The sequence below is a fragment of the Mixophyes fleayi genome, chromosome 10, assembly GCF_038048845.1.
Source record: "Mixophyes fleayi isolate aMixFle1 chromosome 10, aMixFle1.hap1, whole genome shotgun sequence".
Taxonomy (NCBI): domain Eukaryota; kingdom Metazoa; phylum Chordata; class Amphibia; order Anura; family Limnodynastidae; genus Mixophyes; species Mixophyes fleayi.
The window spans coordinates 2,445,862-2,466,528 of record NC_134411.1 but is presented as its reverse complement, the minus strand read 5'-3'; the positions used below and the strand labels follow the sequence as shown (position 1 = coordinate 2,466,528).

Genomic DNA, 20,667 nt, shown 5'->3' with positions numbered 1-20,667 from the left:
ACCACAGTCCTTAAGGTTGAGCTGACTCCTCAGTTTCCATTTTTCTAGTGGTCACAACAGGAGGTTGTTCTGCAATTAGGCTCATTCAATAATGTTCCACACAGAACTTAAGAAGGGGCAGGAACTAGGTCAGTTTTATTTGCCCTACCCCTTATGAACACTCACATGGACAAGCTTCTCACTGGCAAAAATGCACAGTAAAAACTCGACGAACTATTTAAATTAAAAAAAAAAAATGTTGACATTTAATAAAAGTATAATTATCATTCACTGATTACACTTGTATCAGATGTGTTCTATTTTGCAATTCCTCAAGTTTCCGCACTCTTTCTCCACCGATAGAACACAACAGTTTCTATGCGAGCCAGGCCGCACATTCCCCAAATGTAATTACAAGCGGACTTCAAAGCCGCTGACATATCATTCTATGGATTAGGCATCTTTTAATTAGGCACAAACTCTTTTTGAGGTGCGTTATTGTAGTTCTTTAGCTCTGATACTAGAATACTCTTGCAGTTAATATAAAAAGAAAAACCTAATTCATTCACAAGCAGTGTCTCTTGAGAATCACAATGTAATGACACGGGAACAGTAAAAAATAGAAAAAAAAAAATGGGTTTTCACTTCAATCACAGCTGTTCGGTGAAAAGGAAAAAAAAAACAAAAAACTTACTGAAACCACCAAGAGAGATGATGATTTATATCCACTAGGATCCAATACAGCAAGAGAAGCTTTCTTGTTTAAACAGGGAATGGAGGAGAAAAATCTCCTGTTTGTGATCTAAATAACATTAGCCAAAGGCCAGTGTAGCTTGAGATTAGTACAAAAACCCTGCTGGGCTAATTAAAATACTCGTATTAAGAGAATAAGTGACCGTTTCCATCCTGTGCAGATATCACAGTACCTCTCGGTGGGCAAACTTGAACTTTAGAAAAACTGACTGATAAAAAAAGATTGTGTGAAGGAGAGATTGAGTCAAAAGGAGCAGGTGGGACTGGTCGGAGGCAAACAGACACCGTCTTCAATGTCAGAAATAGGCCACACACCCCTAGACCACCCTAGCATGTTATGGAGGACCCCAAATGCCCAATCTATACGCGATTCACCCCAGTTACACTCAAGATCTCTCTAACGATAAAATATTATTCTGCAGCCAAAATATGAGGCCTTGGAACAGCCTTAAAAGTCAGCTACATGATCCAAATTTATCTGGGCTGGTAAGCGCCCCCGAGTCCGTTTCAAACTTTTACAGAGAGCCCCGCGGGGAGGGGGACTGGGAATTCCCGATTTCCGACGCTATTACCTCTCCGCTCAGCTTGCTCAATGCGTTCTGTGGTGTAGTTCAACACCCTCCAGAGTTTGGGTTGAGATAGAGGCTGAAAGTCTGGGCATGCTATCTTTATCCACTCTCCTATGGCTCCCACGGGCTCGTCGACCAAAACGTGTCTCGCTTCATCCGATCATTATACACTCCCTGGTGGTCTGGGACTCATCTTCTTAGAAATTTGGCTTTCCCCCCATCCCTCACCCCTAATTCCTTTATTTAACTCCTCTGACTTCACCCCTGGCTTTACTCCTAAAGTATTCTCCTCGTGGACCTCACAAGGGGTACTTTTTTTTAAATCATCTCACCTCCACGGTAGTGTTCCCCTTGTTTACTGACATCCAATCACGAATGGATATTTCCTCTAAACTTTTCTACCAATTTCTCCAGCTTCGTCATTTCCACCACACAGCTAAAACTCGCCTCTCTTCTCGTCCCCTAAAGTCAGCTACATGGTTCAGGGGCAGCATACAGAAGGCTTCATGTTTATGTGGTTTGTCTTTCACCTCTTATGTTCTGCTAGTCGCCTGCATTTACCCATAGAGGAGCAGGTATTCAGCACAATGATTCATTTAGAGCAGTTATTGCTGGCATCCTGCAGCTCTCCAGCTGTGGAACTACAAGTCCCTGTCTGCCTATCTCTGACAGGATACAAAAGCTCTAAATGCAGCTTGATAAACCGTAGTAACTACACTGGTTGGTGGATATTTCATTCCTGTGACTGACAAATACCTCTTACTTGTCAGTGTATAGTCCAGGACCCGGTATCTGGCAGTTGCATTTCATTGGCCAACGCTACGGTATAAGCTGCAGCGATATATAGACAAATACTGCCAATATCATGGTCAATTTTCAGCAAACGACAAATAAACTCATAAGTGACATTTCCCCAATCACGTCACAGAGTTTAAATTCAGCAATCAGCACAGACGACTGGAACCTGGTGACTTCCATGTTTTTTTTTTTTTTTTTAGCATTGCAATAAATGATCCAATGTCAGCATTTGTTCTACCTCTTCCCTTGTTTATCATAAAGACAAGCGCGCTTCCCCGCCATGAATATGTTCCTTTTCTTTCCACACTTGAATATCTGTGGAATACTCATTAGCACTTTAATCTATTTATCTCTCCCCTACACCCTCTATCACTCCACTGTAATTAGTTTTTTTTTTTTTTTGCTGTTTCAATAATCAACTCATTTGGGACTCATATAAAGGTCACCGGGCTCCCAATCTGCAAAGGAAAATGTGGTTTTAAGAAGAAGGGGAGAACTAGGTCTGCACGGCCGGCCCATGATGCATTTCACCTCCGAGTTGCATCTGCTTCTCCCATCTCTCCCCTTAGGCGAGAGGCTACGACATTAGGTGGTGAATTGAAGGCTACACCCAAAACCCACTTTACTTCTAGTCTGCAAATTGTTAGTTGAGAGAGAATGGGGGGCTACGGAGAGAGCACAGAGGGGAGCTCAGTTAGAGGAAAAACTCTTTGAGAATTAAGGTCATTAATTTTCCACTTTCAAGGGCTCCCACACAGACAGAGATAAAGTCAGCACAAATATTCGCTGAAGTTTCCCTGTTTTTTTTTTCTCTCCCTTTTTTTTTTTCCACTGCCAACCCATTTATCTCCATGCTGTCAATTAGAGGGAAAAGCAAAGAAGTAATTAGGAACTGTGCAATTTTAATTAGCTGTTTTGATAATTAAACTAATTGGTTCCCTTGTGTTTCCGCAATGTGCGCCGAGCACTTTTTTGATATCTGGGCTGACGATTTCCCATCCGTTGGTTAATTAGTCACTTTTGCATTAAAAAGGAGCCTTTCTTAATAGCCTTAATTTGCAGTTGAAAAGAGGATCTACCGTCAATAATTTGTGTAATTGGTAACTGTTTGATTGTAATTTAGAAGCACGGCCGGGCAGCTCTGCATGCCTAATTCCTAATGACTAGGATTAAAGTAGGATTAAATGTTGGGTTGGAAAGATTTTTTTTCCTATGTAATTGTTGTACACTGGGTCTATTTATGGTAACTCATATTAATTGCCTGTGTACTTTAATGTTTTTTTGGTGGATGTGGCAGAAAGGCATATAATGAGATATTGATATATGACATCAGGAGGAGACAAATGTGTAACGCGGTAGAGGTGACTTTTGTTGGGGAAAGTACATTTAATATAAAGTGAGTAGCGCTGAATTTGGATGTGGTGAAGGTCTCACAATGTTATCAGTTCACATGAGAGAAGTTTCCTACTAAGAGCAGGAATAAAGGTTAATGTTGCTACAGTCATACAGGTAATTCTACATAATAATACTCCTAAGTGGCTGTGGATGAGGTTTAGAGCTGTAGATATAGGCTGGGTCATAGGATGCGATTGCAAATTAGAGAACTGTGTGGAAAATAATGCCACAATGTAAGAAGTTTTAGTAGTTTAGAAATTGAAATTATATCAACAGACCTGAATAATGGCAGTTTGTTAGGGTAACCCATTAGCTTTTGTGGTTGCGGAAAATAAGATGTATACTGAGTGTTGAAGAACCCATATGCCTATTATTACCCATCCCTCAAGGAGCCATTAAGCCAATGGCTCTTCTTGGGGCCCCCATGTTACCTGTATCCAGCCATGACCCTCTGTCGTAACTTGGGTTATAAAGCCCTGTTATTACGGCTGAGCGGAAGTATTAAGCTGCCCGGACCAGAGGTGTGTTGCGTCACCTGATTGGACAGAGGCTGATTACTCTGTGCCACGCTGCTCCAATAGCTATGATGGATCCAGTCAACCAGTAGTGAAGGTTTGTCTTCTCTTCCTTCTCCAATATGAGAAAGACTAGAGTCCCGAGCAGGCTGAGGCATCACCCAACTGAAGATGTACATAGGTAGTTGCTAGTTAAAGAAGGGGATCATAGAAACGTGGTCCACATCTGCCACACTTCTGATCCAATAGCCAGGTAGTTTTGATGTAAACAGGATTTATTTAAATATACAAATCTGAAGTATCCAACAGGCAAAGTCAATAAGCTCAAGGCAGAGAAATGTCTGGTGCAAGTATCAAACAATTGCAATCCAAATCACAAAGGGAGCAAGGTTCAGTGAAAGCATCTAGTTCAGATGCCAACACAATACACAAGCACAGGCTTCAAACAGGAAGTGTTTTTTATAGGCCCACACAGGAAAAGGATATCCAAAATGAAATCTTCATGAAGCAGTCCTGGCCATCTTGGATAAGGGATATTCTAAGGGCAAATTTCATACCAGAGTTCCAAAATGTAATCTTCATGAAACATAACTGGCCATCTTGGAGGAGGACTATTCTATCGGCAAGTTCATAACAGGATGCCCCCTCTCATTGACGTCCTCCGGACGGCTTAGGACCAGGCTTCCCAGGATACTATCGATTATCGATGAAGTGTTTTTACCAAAAGATGAGCATGAACATCCTCAGCAGATTGCTAAGAGTCATCTTCTGAACGATACCCCCGCCAACGAAGCAGACACTGTAGTCGATCTTGAAAAATATGAGAGTCCAGGATCTTTTCGACTATGAATTCCTCATGATCATCAATTTGAATTAACTCAGGAGGGGGCCAAAGAGCGACCAGCAAATGAATTATCAACTGAAGGTTTAGTAATGAAACATGGAAAACAGGATGTACTTTGATGGAATCAGGAAGATCCAATCGAAAAGCCACTGAACTAATCCATGCAAGGATCTTAGATGGATTAATAGACTTGGTACCCTATTTAGGAGATGGTACCCTATCCTTAAATGTTGTATTGACAACCATAATTCATCACCGATATTTAAACCAGGCGCAGCTCTTCGCGATCTGTTAACATCACGTTATAACTTTTTTTGAGCAATTTTCAATGTGTCCTTTAATAATTTGAGATTATTTTGCATTAGAGTCTGTCGATCATCCACAGCAGGAATTGGTGAGTCACAAGGTAGATTGGGGAATATATTTGGATGGTATCCTAGACTAGCATAGAAAGGGCTAAAAATAGTAGATGAATGTTGTAAATTGTTATACACAAATTCAGCCATGGGGAGGACATCAGCCCAATCATCTTGTAGGTGACAAATATAACATCCAAGTTAGTTCGCTCTGTTTGTCTATTTGACTGCTGATGAAACGTGGTGGACAAGTTCACCAAAAGGCCAAGAGATTTACAAAACTGTTTCCAAAATCTTGACATGAGTTGAACCCCTCAGTCTGACACCACATTATTAGAAACTCCATGGAGACGGAACACTTCTTTTATAAGTAAATCAGCTGTTTCTTTTGCTGTTGGAGTTCCCCGGGGCAGGGTGTAAAGTGAGCCATATTTGTCAACCTGTTGATTACCACAAATATAGTGGTCATATTTTTAGATCTTGAAGGTCTACCATAAAATCCACAGAAATAGAATCTCGTGGAAGTGTAGGTATTGGCAAAGGTTGTAAGGGTCCGAAAAGAGAAGTACGAGGAGTCTTAAATCTGACACACGTTATACAAGATGATACATATTTTGTTACATCATCTTTACACTTGGGCCACCAGAATGGACAACTTAAAAGTTCTTGAGTTTTCTGGACTCCTCTATGACCTGCTAATTTAGAGTCATGGAATAGTTGCGTAACTTTTATCTTTGTCTTTTCTGGAACATAGTTGATGTGTCAGGTGCCAGACTCTGTTATTATAGGTTAATTTTAAATCTTTTGGAGAATCCAGGAGGGTACAATCAGTATCATAACTATTCTTGATATCTGTTAATAGCTCACTGCTACAAAGAACCCCCAAAAATTTCAGGAATTATTGTTTGAACATGCTCTACCTGAGGATTCTCACAATGGGCTCTTCAAAGAGCTTCTTTTCCATTCTTCGATCCAGGTCAACAAGAAATTAGGAAATCAAAATGGTTCATAAAGAGAGCCCATCAAGCTTGTTGGGGAGACAATCTCTTTGCTGATTTAAGGAATTCAAAAATTCAATGACCTGTGAGAGCTATCACTTGATGCTTTGCACCTTCTAAGAGATCTCTGCACTCTGAAAAAGCAGCTATAATGGCAAGAAGTTCCTTATTTCCCACATCATAGTTTGTTTCAGGAGCAGTCATTTGCCTTGAATATAAAGCACAGGGGTGAAGTAACATCATTTCTCCTACTCTTTGTGATATTACTGCTCCTAGAGCTGAATCCGATGCATCAGTTTCTAAAACAAATGAAAGTGTAGTATCAGGATGAATTGATACAAGAGCTCACGTAAACTTTATTTTCAAAATAGAAAAGGCTTTATCAGCTGCTGGTAACCATTGAAAAGAAGAAACTTCTTTTGTGAGTTGAGTAATGGGGGGCAATAATTCCAGAAAAGTTCTATAAAAGACGCTGATAAAAATTAGCAAACCCCATAAATCATTGTACATCTTTAACATTTTTAGGTATAGGCCAATCTACCACAGCACAGACTTTACATGGATCCATACGACTGATGTGCCCACCGACTGCAAGCAATCACGATGAATTAAGAATGAAGAATTAGAGATGAGGGACTCTCTTCATTTTAATTTGTGGAATAATTTGCATATAAGGCAACAAATTCTATTTTTAGAACTATTTTAAAATATATTTTTATATAATCATATAAAACAGTTAAAACATTAAAAAGAGCATAAAAACATACTAGTAATTTCAATTTATTAATTTTTTTAATTTATATAATTTATTTGAATCCAGCACTTTGAATAGGCTCTGAATCATATTTTTTAAAAACGTTATGTCCAGCCACTAAAAACAGAAATTTATAGGATCTGAAACTTTCATGTAGCGCTAAAGCAATAATTGCAGCACTGAATCACTAATTGTAGCTTTGAACCGCTAACTGCAGCACTGAAACATTAATTGCAGCACTGAATGCAGGAATATAACATAACTGCAATATTGGAGTATAAACTGCAGCACTAAATTTCTATCTGCAGACAGTCTCACCAAGGTTAACACCTTGATGTATAGAGAAAAGCCCTATTTCTGCTGGACATACCTGTTTTCGATGGCCCATAGGGTTTTTCTCCTTTTGATAAATATACCTCTGTGGTCACTACTATGTGGGGATAATATGGTGTCTTGTGGTGTTGTGCTGTCATAATAATGCCTTATTTTGGATATATTCTGGTCTACCCGAGAGAGTTGCATCCCACAGAGGGTACCTGCCATCCCAGCTAAGGGTGGTATCCTCACAGTAAGGATCCAAAATCACAAACACCACAGCAAGAAGACACATACATGTTCCTTTTGTTGTACATCAATATGTCACAGTTCCGTTCTTCAAATAGAGGAAACCTCATCTTCCAGAACAAAACAACTTATACGGGAACATTGGACCAATTACCACTGGATAACGTTTGATTAAAAAAGATACTCCAGACATTTCGTTTACTTCCATAACCCATAATTCTAAATAAAATTATATGCAAATCATTCTTACTTTTCTGTTGTCTTCTGGCTGAAACAAAGCATCTACAAATTACGTTTTCTTAAGTGGAACCCAATTAAACTTTATTAAGTGAATTTTAAAAGATATTTGTCTTTTCTCAGCCTCCTCTCAAATCATTTTGGACAACAGACATTAACAGGACGCTGGCGATTGTAACTCAGATATTACACTCTGGGGCGCAGATTACAACTCCTCCATCCATGAGGCAGCAGTAAATATAATTACACTGTTATGCTAATTATCTTTATCAGTTACAGGATATAAGTTAAATAATGGGGATGAAGATCAGTTTCAACAAAAGTGACAAAAGGGGAAGAAACAGTTCAGAGTCATAGGGCCTGATTCAGTAAGGGAAGTTAAGCAACAGTGAGTTATTAAGGGAAAACCATGTTGCATTGGAGGGGGAGGTAAATAGTAAACTAATTTGCACCCCTTACATTGTAACATGGTTTTGTCCAGAAAACTTGAGTAAGAAAACTTACTTAATATTTTGCTTAGCTTTCCTTAATGAATCAGGCCCATAATGAATATAAGAAACCAGTCACCAGTCTCTTTCTTCAATGCCGAGCAGATATCTAGTTGGTTAAAGTCACTGTTACTGCAGTGACGCACATCAGAAGTTGACACAAAATAAAAAGCAGAGTAAAAACTTTCCACAAAGTCCAAAAACAGTTCTTACAAAAAAACATATTCACCAAAGTAGCAGAAATAATGTTTTGTGTTCAAGTCTCACTGTAATTAATATATAATTAAACCCCCAAAAATTGATGCGACTCCTTGCTGTGAACTCTCGTCTCTGTTATTTGCTTGCGAAACCTGCCCTGCTAACACTATCTGAAGCCAATAGACAAGACCAACCTCCGTTGTGGAGTACAGTAACAGATTGGCCCTGCTCACAGTTTGCATCCAAGTTTCCTATTTTTAATATAAACATTAAATGTATATATGAAAACAACACATAGTCCAGTGCTCTAAAACAAAGAATATATAAATCATCATGTATCAGCATATATATAAGTAGGAGCATTTAGTGCACCATATAGCTATGTTGGGGTAAGTGTAAGCTCACCTGCCAAAATCAAGGCGTCTCCTGTAGGTGAGTCCCTAGTCAGTGTATTTAGGATGACACAATTAAAACCTGAGTCTGAGTATGCAGCACCTACGAGGAGAAGGTCTGTAAAAGAAAATTATAAATCAGTGAAACATCATTAAAAATATCTGTCTGCCCAATACCATAAAGCTCATTTTAGTCCATATTAGCAGCAAATTAAAGATCTTCCAAAGTCCCTTCTACATTCAAAAAATGTTTTAATCTTTCATGAGAATTAGTCGTTAAAAATTTCAGATTTTAAAATACCAAATACCAAAACATTTTTCTTTTGAGAATATTGTGTGTTTTTTCTTTGATCAGAATTATCTGCACATTATACACTTAATTATACGTCTGTTCGGAGATACTAAATCGGAGGACACAAGGTTTCCACAATCCGTCAGCAACTTAGATAAAAGGAAACTGGAGCTGTGATCTCAATTCATTTGTAAAACCCGACCTCTAATGCTCAATAGTTTCAAAGGTGAAATGATCCATATTCACCACAGACCATACACAGAATATAAAATCTACTTTCTCTGTTCTCGTCCTTCTTCAGAATAATTCAATTTCTGGCAAACTGCAGGGAACCCTTAACAAAACATGAGCCCAACTTCAACCTGTGTTGAGCCGGGATAACACCCAGAATACTGAGAGGTAGATGTCAGCCTAGGTCTATTCCAGCTCATGGACCGCCACAAGATAATACATAGAGGATGGGGGGTATATGGGTGTAGATATATTTATGCTCTAATTATGAGTGTCAAGATGGTTGAGTGAGCAAACTATCTGAATATATATAGGTTGAGTCATATACGGGTTTGTTTGAAACAACCAACTCCCCCCCCCCCCACACCCACACCCACAAGTAATCTTCCCCTTCAGTGCAACAGTAACCCTGGTATCATTGCTTTGTGCTGCTGGGGACACTGCTCCTTCCACTATATAACTCTCAGTCTGTGGCTTCCTGCTGCCTCCATTCCCCTCCTCACATCATTATTCAATGAGGAGTAGTTAAATTAACTGTGACATTATTTATTATAGCAGTATAGTGATAGAATGATATTAAAATATACATAATGTATTGCTTGTATTACATGTATTACCAATGGTAAAATTGGACATTTAGAAGTGGAGGTATGGTATACCCCCGTACACACACACTTTGACCACTGTGTATTACAATTTTTACACTTGTTCTTTTTTCTAAAAGCTAATTGTACTCCAATTTTCACCTACAGATTGTTCTATGGTAAATGCTGACCAAAATTTGAGAAGGCCAAATTAGGACAAAACAAGCCATCCTTGATCGTTCCAAACCACTCACCAAATTCACAAAGACACTGTCCAGAATCTGCCCCTTTGTTGGAGCAACAGGGCTGGCTCACCAAAAATTCATCCAAAAACATACTGGTAGGTAAATTAACCCTCGTGTCTCTCTCTCTGTCTCTGTCTGTCTGTGTGTCTATATTAGGGAATTTAGACTGTAAGCTCCAATGGGGTAGGGACTGATGTGAATGAGTTCTCTGTACAGCGCTGCGGAATTAGTGGCACTATATAAATAACTGATGATGATGACGATGATGACATATGAAATGTCTGAAACATTTTCACAATTTAGGCAACACAAAAGAAAACCAACGTAAATGGGCAAAATCACAGGAGGAAACTAATAATTGACATCAAGTTTATATACAACATTTAAACATTTCATGAGGCGCAAATAAAAAATGCTGATGTGAAAGAGCAATTATACAATGGACAATGTACAATGCAGCTTTTTAGCATAGAGTCCAGATTTCCACCCATAAATGAAAATAATTTATGTGAAATTCATAGTACTTTGTTATCTGTGGAATTGGTTGAGCTTAATAGACTTTGCAGCTATATAAAATGCAACTACAGATCAACACTTTGTATTTTAGCCCATTTGTCTTTCTGGACCTCAGTCCCCCTGATGCCCCTTCCTGATGACTATAGTGGCAAACATTAGTAATTATAGCAACATTAGTGCCTGTAAATCTGCTGTTCGAGGAATTGTTATTAAGCTGTAGTTGTCTGATACGAAAAAACTAGTGGAATTTGTGAATTTGAAATCAGCATTTATGAGAAGTGATATGTTTTTTTTTGGGTCTAAAAATACATTGTTACAATATTGTCACTCAGAGATCTGTGTACCCATCATTCTGCAAAACATGTTCCCTGGTTCCAGAGAACACTCAGCTGCCTCAATCTTCATTCTAAATAGCAAATTTCGTTCCCCGACTCCTACGTGACTGTGAGCACGTCAACTTTTTTGGCTTCCACAAACTAATGACTTATTACTTTAAATACATTTTTAATTTGAAAACTATTTTGACATGTGTCATCCATGTATTTTTCTTGGCAGGCGTTTAGGGGAAAATGGCATGGCTCGATGCTCATAAAACTTATAATTAAAAAAAATAAAATCCAAGCATTTGGCAATATTATTGCCATGGTAATAAACAATTCACCCTTTAAACTGTATAGGTGTTTGTATATTTTTTCATTTAGTTCTTTGAAACAGACGTTGAAGTAGAAACACTGTTCTGACTGGTACATTGGTCATGGATAAATAGCATAAATTAGTACATTACTAAGCAAAGAGAAATATACGTCATAATGGTATTTATTGGCTGAGATAAGTTTAAAGAGAAGAAGGTTTCCACCAAACAACTTTAATTGATTGACTTGTGAGCACTCCTGCAGCGTTTATTAAATACCTCGGGGTCTATGTACTAAGGAAAAAATGGAGGAAGGAGACACATTTCTGCTTCCTTTGTGTTACTTAGCATGTGTGTCAGCAGGGGGGAGGGCCATGGGAGGAGCCAGGAATTATGTTGTATACATCCTTAGAGGTCTCACTTTGGGATAACTCCTGCTCCATACCCACGACTGTACCACCATGATGCAGTTGGCATGCTTGTCCTGAAAATTTGGAAGTCATGTCCCCGTTCACCAATGTAAGAGGATGTCACATACACCAGAGTCAGGTGATTAAGCGAGGGGAGGTTGCTTGGCGGTGCTTCAGAAGTGCTAGACCTGCCCCCCATGAGATGTGACCACGGCCTAGGTAACAGACAATATCACGCCCCTTTGGAGAAGGCGTGGTCATATCACATTTCGAAACTTGTATAGAAGTGGCATCAACTAACAGCTCCGACCCAACAATAAAACTGTAACAACTTGTGCAACATTGTATCCACAGAGATATTCGTCAGCTATGTGCTTCCAATGGTCATATTTACATGATACATTTGTGTACTTATATATGTGTAGATTCTGTGCTGGATCACTGTCTATGGCAGATTAGGAAGACCGAGGTCCCTGGATGGTTCTCAAGCCACAGTCCTGCACCCCACGTTTTGTGCCTGATTACCCACAGGAATATAGTTCATAAATATATTCTATTGAACATATTTCAGAAAAATGATAACTGGATTATACTTCTCCCCTCTGGGAGTGCAAGAGTTTATTAATCTGAACCATTGTTTTCTGAACATTTTTTAAAAAGGATGTTTTTATTAAACTATCCAATTTGTGTCCTCTCTCGGAGAATCCCACTTTATCCTGAAAGCTGACCCTGGATGAGATTTGTATTACAACAGTGAAAATCTCTTTACTGATTTGTAATTGTATAAATATATATTGTATTTCCCCAAATAATTAGCTCTACCCTCGCCCTGAGAATTAGTACTGTACCGCCCATGCCACAATTGTTGCATTATAATTGCTTGATTTAAACAGTTCTCCAGTTACCCTTTCAAAAAAGAGCACAGGAATGATCGCAGTTCCAATTGTATTCAAATCAAAGCAGATCACAAGAGGCGTTTCCTTTTGTTTCTGGGTGTAAGTACGTCCTACCTAAACCACCGTATGTAAAGACACAGCAAAGACTGCAGTATACGCACATGTATATGTACAATATAAGGTCACATCAGAAAGTATACAATTTTTATTATATATATATATATATATATATATATATATATAGAGAGAGAGAGAGAGAGAGAGAGAGAGAGAGAGAGAGAGAGAGAGAGAGAGAGAACAAACAAGATATCTACAGATGGCGCTTACCCAATATATGGAAGATAACACAAATACAAAATTGCATGTGCGTGTATGACAATAAATAAATAAATAGATGAATATATAATAGTAAAAGCAACACCTCCACAACATGCGTGTGGCAGCCAACCTTAAAAGCGGATGGTTAGTCCGATAACATAGTAGGATATAAATGGTAAAAGGGCGGCGCCTTCAGGTGTATACAGTGTATATAAACATATAAGCACAAATGTACACAGAAATAGTCCAGAGGAGTTAGAACAGGACGGTGTCTGTATCTGCACCGCAGGTAACTAAAAATCACTGTAGTACAGGGTAAATATATTCAAAAGTTGATCGTGCAGAATAAATAGAAGTGGTGTGCGTACCAGATATATAAAATCAAACCGCTTATCTGTATAGTAGCTCCTTAGAAATCCCGGAGTATGATCTGCAACCAATTCTCCTTAGCGATGGATAAAATGTATGTTCTAAAACAACCGCGACACCAAACTTATCCGCTCATCTGTTTATTACCTGCTGCTGCTGATGTCTTAAGTTCAGTTGCTGTCTGATCCTGGATTATTGGGGTCCAGATATTCAGCAGTTGCAGGTAAATGGAAGGTGAGGGAAGATTCCAGGCAGCATATACAGGGAAATGCACTGGTAAGTCCCAGGTTCACATATGAAACAGATCAGCAGAATGAATGATGAGATCCTAATGCAGTAGAATCACAGGAACAATGCAGGAGGAAGAATCACAGGGTGTAACCACAGGATATGACATCAGGATAGGACGACAATAACCAGCCTATATATAAAACTTTGATTTCATTGTTTTAGAAGTATTAGAAGTATTTTTTTACATTAAATACATAAAGATGCTTTTAATGCGCACTGTACATACAATGCGTTTTTATAGTCTATCATCCTGCATACATATGTTCTCTGCAACTACTGACACACATATATGCAGTCTGTAATCAAATGACTATCAGTCAGCACTGACACCTGCCCTGTAGTGGGTGCACATGATATGGGTGAAACTAGGCGCACTGATGAGGACCCCAGGAAGTGCATCTGCTTCAGAACCCCATGGCTGTACATGGCCTAGGTTCATCCCATCCTTCCCTCCCCCGTTCCGCCTCTAAAGTCTCAAGCAGTCGTAAGTGTCATTTTGCATTCTGACATGAATTACATGCAATTAGGTTTATTGTCCATTTCTGAGCATGGCCAGAGCGATTTCATGCAAGATACGCATGCTAACGAACTTACGTCCGAACATCAATCAGATCCAGTGTGTGCAGCTCTCCATATACTGCCGAAATCTCCAGGGGAAAGTTCCCACCTTTGATAATTTATATTTTTGTATAAATAGAGATAGTATTATTCATATTACATATATAAAGCTTTGTACTACACAGCATTTTGTTGCATAATTGTTACTTATTTCCTTATACTACATCCTTAATGAGCTAATTAGTCTGTTCTTTGGATGCCAAATTCACAAATTTTACCAAATATGTTAAATCACGATTTACACGGCAGGATCAGCGTTTCTCTTCAATTCGCTGATTCTAATCGATAAATGACAAATCATCTCACCGTCTTCAAAATTCAAGTGTTTTTCAAGAGTGGAAATGGCTACAGCTCTCCTGCAAAGCAAAGAATAACCTCTAAACACGCAATCTATCTCCGTCCCTTTATCTCATGTTAATAATCACACTCAGCAAACGAAATCTCAGCATTTCATGGGACGGCAAAACTATGCGCACACGTGCAGATTGTTGGATTTTTGCGAGGAGCGCTCGTCACTCCACCCAAGTCCCAACAGCCGGTCTAAGTGCCGCTATCTTGACCCAGAAACCCCACACGCTTTGGTGGAAATCTAGAAGCAGCAGCCCATATAGAGGTGAGTGATGTCATCAGAGATGATGTCTTGGCAGTTTTGCGCGTCGTAAATGACCTCCCAAAGTGTCAACGTATCTCAGAAGGGTTCAGCTGAAATATGAAACGATTAAAATATATATATATATTCCTAGTTATTTTATGGAATGTATTTTCTACTTGTCACAGAATATTTCTTTGTGCAAAGTGAATGCAAGGTTACATCTATCATGGTCCATATTGTGCAGGAGGGGTGATAACTACATACCTCCAAACATTTCTATATGTAACATCGAAAAAGAATAAGACCCTCCTCTTGTCTGCCCAAACCCCACCCACGATCTGCCCCCCAACTTATTGCTGAAGCTCTGTCAACCTCCCTCTTTAAGGTCAAACTCGGGACAGGTGGGAGTTATGAACTGGATTCAGCTCTCTTAGCCTATGATCCGGGTATGTAAGAGACATTAAAAGGGGATGATTACATATATAACCCCTAATATTTATGAAAAAGGCACCATTATGTCAGCCATTGTGAATGTAATAAAATCGAACCACACTTTTAGTATTAAAGACACAAAATTAAAGTAAAACTCCAAAATAATGTGTCATTATAAAATAATATGAAATGCTTCAATATATAAGAAACAGCCTCAATTTAAAGTAAAGAGACTGCCTTCATTAAACTATATTAATATAAAACAGTTTGTTCTTTTTTTATGCTAAATAAAAGATTCTATTTGGTGGCTTTTCCTCTCTATGGGCCTGATTGATTAAGGATCTTAACTTGAGAAACTTCTTATTTCAGTCTCCTGGACAAAACCATGTTACAATGCAAGGGGTGCAAATTAGTTTTCTGTTTTGCACATAAGTTAAATACTGACTGTTTTTTCATGTAGCACACAAATATCAACTTTAAATTTCAGTGTACAAATAAGCTATCAAGTATGTGTGTGCACATGAAAAAACAGTCAGTATTTAACTTATGTGCAAAACAGAATACTAATTTGCACCCCTTGCATTGTGCATTGGTTTTGTCCAGGAGACTGAAATAAGAAGTTTCTCAAGTTAAGATCCTTAATCAATCAGGCCCCTAGAGTTTATCTAAAGGCAGCCGGTCTGCAATATTCGCAGTGGTTGGATGAGTAATTATTTCTAATTTCTAATGCTCTAAAAACATTTGTGCATCATTCATGTAGCCGGCATCAGTGGGTGATGAGATAGCAGCGTACATAGCTTTGAACACTCTGAGAAAACCCAGTGATGTCAGAACTGGTCCCTTCTTACTCTCCCAAACCTGTGTGTAATCATAAGGTCATTTACTGACAACTGGTAAAAATGAAGGCGAAATGTTCGTCCATCAGTAGAAAAAATATATATACAATTGTGCTGACATTAGCAGCCTATATAGAGTAGACCAGAACAGGACATTTTATTGTAGAACTTAGCAGGGTGTCAGTTAAAGTGGGCTGTAGGCTCAGACGTCTTCCTGGAACTTTTACTGAATACATTGTGTCTGATGCAGAGTTGAACTAGTGCCAGTTTCATAGCGGAAATTACGAAAGCATGCACGCCTGACACTTATAGAGAGATGGGATGGCGGAGGGAAGGGGCCGGTCTAACATAGGCCTATAGTAAGAGTTTGTTAGCACAAATGTGGCTGAAGCAGGCCAGCGCGGAGATGCTTAAACACCTGTTACACGCTGATGATGATGACATTATATGCTGCAGGTGCAGAGACAGATGCATCTTGAAGTACGCAAGACTCAGCACATGGGCGTAAATGTTATAGACAGTTGCTTTTTTTAGAGTAAATTACGCCCAACATGCCCCTATCTCTGCATTAGGCCGATTGTTGTTTCTCTTCTGCTTGTGTGATGTTTAGCCATAACATCTGCATCTCTCATCCACCCTCATTACATCCTCCCATTCCTGGTTACAGAACTTTTTTCGGGCTGCACCCACTCTATGGAATTCTCTCCCTCGCACAATAAGATTCTCCTCTAGTCTACAAGCTTTCAAGCTTTCTCTGAAAACCTACCTCTTCAGACAAGCTTATAATATTCCTCAACCACCCTCTTAACCTCACTACATTACCCTATTAGCACCCGTTACACAATTTCACTCAAGACAACTACCCCTTGACCAACATTGTTGTGTGACAGAGCACAGATTGGGTGAGAGACGAATGGAGCGAGGGAGGTCGTTCCAGTGAAGGGGGGCAGCACGGGAGAAGTCTTGGATTCTAGAGTGGGAAGAGGTGATCAGAGTGGAGGAGAGGCGGCGATCATTGGCTGAGCGCAGGGAGCGGGCGGAAGTGTGAATGGAGAGGAGGTTAGAGATATAAGGGGCAGTAGACTGAGAGAGAGCCTTGTAAGTGGTGGTGAGGAGTTTGAAAAGGATTCTGTAAGGGAAGGGGAGCCAGTGTAAGGAAAGACAGAGAGGGTCACTTTTACCTTTGCAGTCTGGCTGGACCGAAATGCAAAACGTAGACTTAACCTCATGTGTCAAACTCCCATTGCCCAATAGATTGTAAGCATGCGAGCAGGGTCCTCTCACCTCTCTGTCTGTTTTACCCAGTTTGTTTATTAGTTTACTATGCTTGTCCCCAATTGTAAAGTGCTACGGAATATGTAGGCGCTATATAAATAAATCGTATTATCATTCAGGGCAATTTACATCATTACTTCCGGTTACGATACAAAGCCTCTGTCTGGATACAATTGTATCCAATACAGAAGTTTATCTGATGATATAAAACAAGGCTACCCAGAACAGGTGGAAGGCAATGTATATAGTAAGACCAAATACATTAAAGTCATCTGAAGGTGGAACTTTAATCTTGATGGCGTTAAAAATAAACTCCCCTCACTGAGCTATTTTCAGTACACATCATGTAAAATTTTGAGAAGTTAATTACATTAACGAGCTGCTCTGTCATTGCGGCCCAGCTTGCATTTAAATTATGTGTTATTTTTCCTGCAAGAACCAAAAATATTATAATTGGTTTGTAAGTAGATATCTGAATGACTTTACAATCAAATCACATCAAGGCAGTGGATTCCTAAACCGGCATTAATAGAAAGCTCCTGCGTCTGGTTGAACTGAATAAGTCAAATGCGAAATTTGCATTTCAAATCTAAATCTCACCTCAAAACGCGTCTAGCAGTAACGCTGACAGTATTCACTGACCTGAGCTAAAGACAACGTGAGACCCTAAAACTGCTGACACTGAGTATTGGGAACAGGGGGGGTCTGTGTATATAGATTATTTATATTTTTACTGGGTTAAATGATGTCCTCTCTTCATCTTATTTGTAATACCATTTATTTTAGACAGAATAATACAAAATATTAACAGAATCCACTTGCATGAAAGAGGTATCTAAACATCGGCTGTTCTATGGTATGGCTACATGGCAATGTCTCCAGTAATTTATTTTATTGTGAATTTCTTTAGATCTTTATGCTTACAATAGATAGAATTTGACTGAAGTGTAGAAGGGAGTACTCCCCGGCGTGGAGTACCAGTTGGAAATCATTTGCAGACTTGAAGTTGATGAAGATGGAGGTTATAGTAAATCTAGTTGTCACATTAATGAATCTTAAGTAAGAACTATACGGAATATAATATTTATCTGTTGTGCTGATGGGAATTATTCAGGTTTCCGTAGAGCAGACGACTAAGGACTGAGGTTTAGACGCAGCACTGAAAATCCTGAATTTCCATATGAAGTGGCAGCGGTATAAATATCCCAGGCTCAGAGGAGGCGACTATTATAGATAAAGTGCTGCCTGTTCCGTAATAATGAAAGCGGTGCGGACATTGGGCCACTGAGCGCTGCACTGTGACGTTATAGAAGGGTAACCTGTCAGCATGGAACTGGTGCAGTGATGTTATATGATTGGGTGTCATTAAGGATCCGGTAGAGATGGAGGAAATTGCAGTAAGATGTCGAATAATGAGTTGTGTCAAAGAGCTACAACGCCATAATGGTTAATGATTAATCAGTAATCTGAGCTAGAGGGGGGGATTCAGGCACCAGTAATCCAGACTAGATTTCCCATTGTAATTTGTCCCCACTGATTTACAGTATTTATAATTCCCTTCTCGTTAGTGGTCACTGAACACACCCAATTCATGTATGGACCCTCACAAAAATCAGCCTCCTCTTACCTTACTTTATAAACTGAATTACCCCATCTACCTTTTGTAGCCCCCGTGTTTGGTGGTCAGTGGTCTCTCTATCACATGTCCCTACTAGTGTGGACAGCCAATAAAAAGGAAGCATCCAATCCGATTAAATCATACAGCTTCTATCCAATGAAACCACAGGTGGAATTGGCCAATGAAACCACTTGTAATTTTATTGGTGAATCTGGCGGTTTCTTTCACTGTCTGATTGGCCAGGGAGCATCTGTGTTTTTACCTGATATGGTTTCAAAAAACGTCACTAAGTCACACATAGTGTGATATTATAGCGCACTCTTCATTGCTACGCATTCATTAGTATAATAAATTTATTGCAACCCTGGTGTATGACTTGTTAATTATCTGCACTAATGCAATGGCTGGTTAAGTTGGTAAGAATAAATCATTAGCTACTGAGGGCTCAATAACCAAGATAGAGTTAATAATTGACTGCTTAGACCAAGACTAATTAATACCACAGCAATACAAGGTTGCAAATTATATATATACAATTAGATAATGTCCATAGACATTAATGTAACTTCGTCAACCATGACTTGATAAACAAGCTTATTAACTATAACTAATATATACAGCCGCAGTAATCTAAAGTTACATCATCTTGTTCCCAAAACTGTTGCACAATCAGCCATGTGTAGTTACGAGAGCTGTTATATCATGATAGTCAATTGATCAACATTTATACCAAACACGTCGTGTGCTGCAGTGGACAGAACGGGGCGCATGGGCTGCAGAGTAACTAGAATCTTGTGTGGTTTGCTCCCACATAATCCAGTGACTCTGTTGTCTGATTTAGCTAATGTGTCCAATGGGTGGGGTTGACTATACACACTGGTGGATGGATTGTGGACTGATTGCATTGTAATTACAATACGCATTGAAATCATCTTTATTTATGTCATTAATATAAAAATTACATTTGAAAATAAATACTTCTACAAATGATTTTACTGTTAGGAGTTGTTATTTTATTTTATGTGTATTTTTTATGTGTACTAATGGGACCTTTTATTATACATACACTTGTGCATGTTCCGCACTCTGTTCTCTGTGCCCGTGTACGACAAGTAACGTTTACGCAGAGCGTGTACTTACACCCAAACTCAAATGGAAACGCACCGTGAGATCCGCTTGGATTTGAATGCGGACAAGTTCCACGCTCTTTTTTTAAATGTGATTTATATGCAAGATTTGCTCGAATCTGAATCAGATCCTGTGTGTCTGAACAAATTACCTCATCATCCTCTGTTCTGGAACAATTTCAGATCGACCCTTTTTACTTGAAGCTCAAATTTCGAGTCTACATCCGAAAAATCCATCAGCACAATAATATAAACAGAGAGACCTCACAGAAACAGGAAGATGACCACTTCCCAATGCACAGAAAGTAATGTACATGGGGGCACTCAGTGATCTGAGTGGGCCAGTCTCAGTCTAACTCACCACTTAGTGATCAATTGTCACCATCAAATTTGTCTACGGTGCAGAAGCCATATTGACTAAGCTATTTGCATAAGCTTCAGTGCATTATGGGCTCCAGTAAAATGGCTGCCACCTTCTATAACGAAGTCAGAAATAGAGACACATTGTAAGATAGAAGTCAATTCACCTGAAACTGATGTTATGGC

At 39.1% G+C, this 20,667-nt stretch overlaps 1 long non-coding RNA gene across 1 annotated transcript in view; it reads right to left on the bottom strand.

Moving 5' to 3' along the window:
- Window positions 1-20,432, bottom strand: part of LOC142103556 (uncharacterized) — a 51,558-nt gene extending 31,126 nt beyond the window's left edge. Inside the window, exons 1-2 of the long non-coding RNA XR_012679393.1 lie at window positions 20,274-20,432; window positions 8,854-8,958 (exon numbers count right to left, since the gene is read on the bottom strand). This is a non-coding gene — a long non-coding RNA (uncharacterized LOC142103556). The remainder of the gene's footprint in view (window positions 1-8,853; window positions 8,959-20,273) is intronic.
- Between the last annotated feature and the right edge of the window lie 235 nt (window positions 20,433-20,667).